At 46.3% G+C, this 5,000-nt stretch overlaps 1 protein-coding gene across 1 annotated transcript in view; it reads left to right on the top strand.

Annotated features, from left to right (window-relative positions):
• Positions 1–5,000, top strand: part of kif5ab (kinesin family member 5A, b) — a gene marked incomplete at both ends in the record, with an annotated part of 55,860 nt that overhangs the window by 9,940 nt on the left and 40,920 nt on the right. The window lies entirely within an intron of this gene.

The raw sequence follows: 5,000 nt of genomic DNA on the forward strand, positions 1-5,000 counted from the left end.
GAGATTGAGCTCAGTCGTGAGATTGAATGAACGTTAACATGTTGAGGAAGTAAACACACACAAGGGATATAATACTAGCAAAACCGTCTTCATAGAAAAACCCAAAAGTTCTTTCAAATGAACAGTAATGAGTAATCAATGCACTGATTCATTTTCCGACAGCAAATAGTTAGGTTGTAACACGTTGAGGAAGTAAACACACACAATGGATATAACATGTGCCAAACATAAAAGAAAAGCCCTGAAGTTCATTTAATGAAGAGCAGTGATTATAGTACTGATTCATTTTCCTGTATAGTTAGGTGCTGGGGGTTTTGTTGGTAATATCTGCTGAGCTTTGTGTTCGCTGATGTATGAATGGGGTGTGGGTAATATGATGGGACTATGTGGCTGTGGGAGCACACTGAGGGGCTCTCTGCTGGCGAAGGAACAACTAATGATACTGCTATCTAGCACAGCGGGACGCCTGATTGGCTGAACTTGTGTAGCGTGCACCGGCACTGTCTGCGCTTCTCGTGTCAGCTTCGGTGTGTGTGTCTGTGTGTCATATTGTGTAAGTGTATGTGTGTGTGTGTGTGTGTGTGTGTGTGTGTGTGTTTCACGGTGTGTGTTACAGTGTATGGGTTATGTGTGTGTGTGTGTGTGTGTGTGTGTCTGTGTGTGTGTGTGTGTGTGTGTGTGTATGTGTGTGTGTGTGTGTCACAGTGTGCATGTTTTAGTGTGTGTGTGGTTGTGTGACTGCACGCGCGCGTGCGTGTGTGTGTGTGTGTGCGCGGGCGCGCGAGATCGTGCGTGTGAATGTGTCTGTGTGTAAGTATGTGCGTGCGTGCGTGTGTGTGTTGGCTGAGATTAGGGGGTGAGGGCTATATTGAGGTGGGCGTTGCAGAAAGAGGTGCAGAGAGCAGGTGCAGTGCATCTAGCTTCAAGAAAGAAAGAGGAAGAAGTCAGCCCAGCTCGATTCCCTCAGGCACACTGGGGCTCAGAGAGACGAGCGCGTGTCCCTCCTTTGTGTCGCCGTGCACCATCACACACTGACAGAAGCGGGGATCAGACGCCGCCTGCCCTCCACCGTGTAGGAGGCGGAGAAAGCTTGCTTTAATCGCCTTATCATCTCGTCAGAGTCCCTCTTTAAATATTTAGGTGGCGGCCCCCTTTGCCACTGGTGGAATGCCTAATGGAGCAACATGTAGAGTAAGGTTAGGTTTAATTACTTCTGCTCGGATTTCAGAAGGGGAGCTCAGCGTATGCCACGCGTGTGCGGGCCTGTTTTCGTCTGTGCGGATGAGGGGGCGGTTGTATTTGTGTTTGTTTGGTGTTTTTTTAGGTGTTGATTTTGGGCTGATGTGTGTCTGTTTGCGTGTGTCTGCGCACATGAGTGCATGCGTTTGTGAAAGCTTCTAGGGTCCCGTGGGTCCTTCCCATTAGCGCCCAGTCTGCCGCCCGCATTTAAATTCAGTTGCTGTAGCAGCACAGCACTTCCTCTCTCTCTCTCTCTTCATGCCTCTCCCTCCCTCGCTCTGCCTCCCCTGTTTGGACATTTGCTTTCCTCCCGTTTGGTAACTTAATTTCTCACCTGTGTTCCCCTTTCAGTTAATCATAATCATATTCTCTCTCTCCTTCTCTCTCTCTGTGTCTCTCCATCTCTCTCTCTCTCTCTCTCTCTCTCTCTCTGTATATCTTTCTCTTTGTGGCTATTCATCTCTTCCTCATTTTCTGTTTCCTGCTTTTGACATCATGCTCATTAAGCATCCTTTTACCCATTCCCTCTCTCCCCTTTAATTAATCCCCACCCTCTCTTTCTCTCTCCATCTCTCTCTCTCTCTTCCACTCTCTCTCTTGCCCTCTCCACCTCTCTCTCTCTCTCTCTCTCTCTTACTCTCTCCATCTCTCTCTCGCCCTCTCCACCGCTCTCTCTCTCTCTCTCTCTCTCTCTCTTGCCCTCTCCACCTCTCTCTCTCTCTCTCTCTCTCTCTCTCTCTCTCTCTCTCTCTCTCTCTCTCTCTCTCTCTCTCTCTCTCTCTCTCTCTCTTACTCTCTCCCTCTCTCCCTCTGACTCGCTCTGTTTTCCCCCGAGCCTTTAACTGGCCCTCTCTTTGTCTCATGGTAGACAGCAGAATGCAGGCTTAAGGAAAGCCGTTGTGTGTGGGGGTTAGTCATGATGGTCCATAACGGTTGTCGGCATATGTACAGGCTGTACGCTGTACTTACATATACTATACTTACTTACATGCACATACACCTACGCATGCACATGCACATGCACTTGAACGCACACACACACACACACACACACACACACACACACACACATATACACACTGATACAAATATCTGCGTTGTATTTGCAGTCTTTAAGAGCAACACATGCTACATGCATATGCAGAGCCTGCAGATCACCATACACATCATATTTATTTGCACAAATCAATTAATGAAATCAAATCAAGTCATTCACCACACACTCATTCTGTGTTATGTACACAGGCTCTGTTGGCAGACACAATATTGGCAAGGCATGTAGATGCCTTGGCTTAGAGGAGTACAGCTCCTATATTATGTGCCTACATGTATTTATACCCTGCCCAGGCCCAGATTAGCTCTTCCAGAGCAGCCAGCAGAGAAAACGTCTGGCAAAGAATTGGTTTGCCTCCATGTTACATAACCGTAGCATCCATCCACTGTGACGAAGGACACGCCATGATTCTTCATTATGTTTGCCGTCCCACGTGATCTATAGGCCTACGCCTCTCCCATCGCACCTTTAGTCTTTGTTTTCCCGTCGGGTGTCATGTTTTTGTTCATCTGTCTGTGCGTGTGTGTGTGCTCTGCTGTGTGTAAGCCTAAAAATTGTTGCTCAGATCAGCACTGAGGCTGATCAGTTGCGATGAAAGGCTTGTTGATTGGCACCTGCAGATTTGATTATGACCCTTGAAATGATCAACCTGAAAGAAAAGACAAATGTTAAGGAGACGCAGTGGTGGGTCTGGTCCAGCGATTTGTTTGCACACAGGTTGTGAATCAACAGTGTTTCCGCAGTGTCTACACAGTGTCACATATGATGGATTGTTCTACCTCGAGTCCCAGGACAAAGTAGTGTTCCAAGTAATCTCAACAAGGGTTTGTTTTGCTTTGTTTAGATTTGTGTTTACGTCTCCGCTCGTGCACACGCCCGTCCGAGTGCAAGCTAAATAATTGAACGCCTGTGAAGTGAACAGTGAGGAAGACGGACTCCTGAGGAATACCGGTAGCAATGCAACGTACTCGCCAGTGGATTGCTCTTGTGTTCTTGTGTGCATGTGGAGGAAAAAGGAGTGTGTTCAGATTCATCTGAATTGTTCACACCAGGTGCATACTTCGTTAGCCAAACGTAAAAATTCACGTTTCAAATGGCGTTTCTTTATTCAGACCTAGGAGTATACTTCTTACCATTTCCTTTCCTTTCCTTCCTTTATAATGTTGCTCATCTGAAGAGTTTTGCTCACAAACATTACTGCTAGTGTTTCCATTATGCTAATCTGTGCATTGTTTCCTGCAGGGTGTGATCTTTCCCTTCTGTAATAATGTACCTGTCAAGTATTAACAGCACCTACACAGAGCTTATATAAGCACAATATGACGCTGCTGGGTGATTCAATACGTCGAGGAGGGAAATTATTGGATTGTTGGTTTATTGGATTGTTGGTTTATTGGATTAATCAGGCGAAGCAGGGTGCAGGTACACTCTCCCACCTGATCTCAGGGTGACTAATGCGTTGGTGTTTTAATGTGACCCATGGAGACCAGCCAAATTTGCCATATTCTGCTAACTTAACGCTTACTACTGAGTGACATTCCATACTTTGTATTACTACTTTAAGATAAAAGATAAAAGAGATCACACATTAAAAACTTTCCAGAAATAAATTTCAGTTGATGAACGAAAGGAGAATTATTGAATTGGCATTGGGCTGTATTATATATCCTGTAAGGACTGGGAAGCGAGTCATACCTCCTGATGTCTCCCCCGTGGATCCATTCATTGTCAGGAAAACTACAACAGTTTATCTTGCTGTTCCCTCACTGGCCCACCGGGAGGCTTAAGGATTGCTCTAGTGTGAAGCACGGACACGCACACGCACATACACACATGCACGCGCACGCACACGCCCACACTCTCACACACACACACACACACACACACACACACACACTCACACTCACACTCACACTCACAAGCACATGCACAACATCGACTCAAGAGTCAGGCACAGCATCTGAAACCCAGAGGGTGGGGGGAGAGCGTTATAAAATGTGCGGTTGAAACAGATGACAGAGCATATCACCAGACCGTCTGTCTGTTAATCCAACTGGCTGGGTGGTTGGGCGGCTGATTGGTTATCCAAGTCGATACTCTTCCTCACTATTTCGCTTTTCTGAAGAGTTGAGACTTTGTTTTTCTCTTGGTCCGCCAGATGGCCAATCAGTTATCTGGCAAAAGTGGTTGACTGCAGATTGGCTTCATGGCACTGCCCATAATTGTTGGCTGGCTGAAAGGCTGTATTCCAAAACAGATTTTCCATAATATCCAGACCAGTTCCCCGATATTTTGACTGCTTCCTTTTATTTGGATGTTTTTAGTTATTTAGTCTCTCCCATCACAAACAAACCCAGGCACACACACTCACACTCACACAGACAGACAGACAGACAGACAGACAGACAGACAGACAGACAGACAGACAGACACATACACACACACACACACACACACACACACACACACTCACACACACACACACACACACACACACACACACACACACACACTCACACTCACACTCACAGACAGACAGACACACACACACACACACACACACACACACACACACACACATACACACACAAACAAGCACATGTGCACACTTGTACTACTACTTCTACTACTACTCGCTCCAATCTCCAATTTATTTCTCATTTCAACCCTTTGAACCGTCTTATTGTGTTGGTGACAGTACTTTAAA

This window comes from Micromesistius poutassou (assembly GCF_964030765.1).
Source record: "Micromesistius poutassou genome assembly, chromosome: 2".
Classification (NCBI taxonomy): Eukaryota; Metazoa; Chordata; class Actinopteri; order Gadiformes; family Gadidae; genus Micromesistius; species Micromesistius poutassou.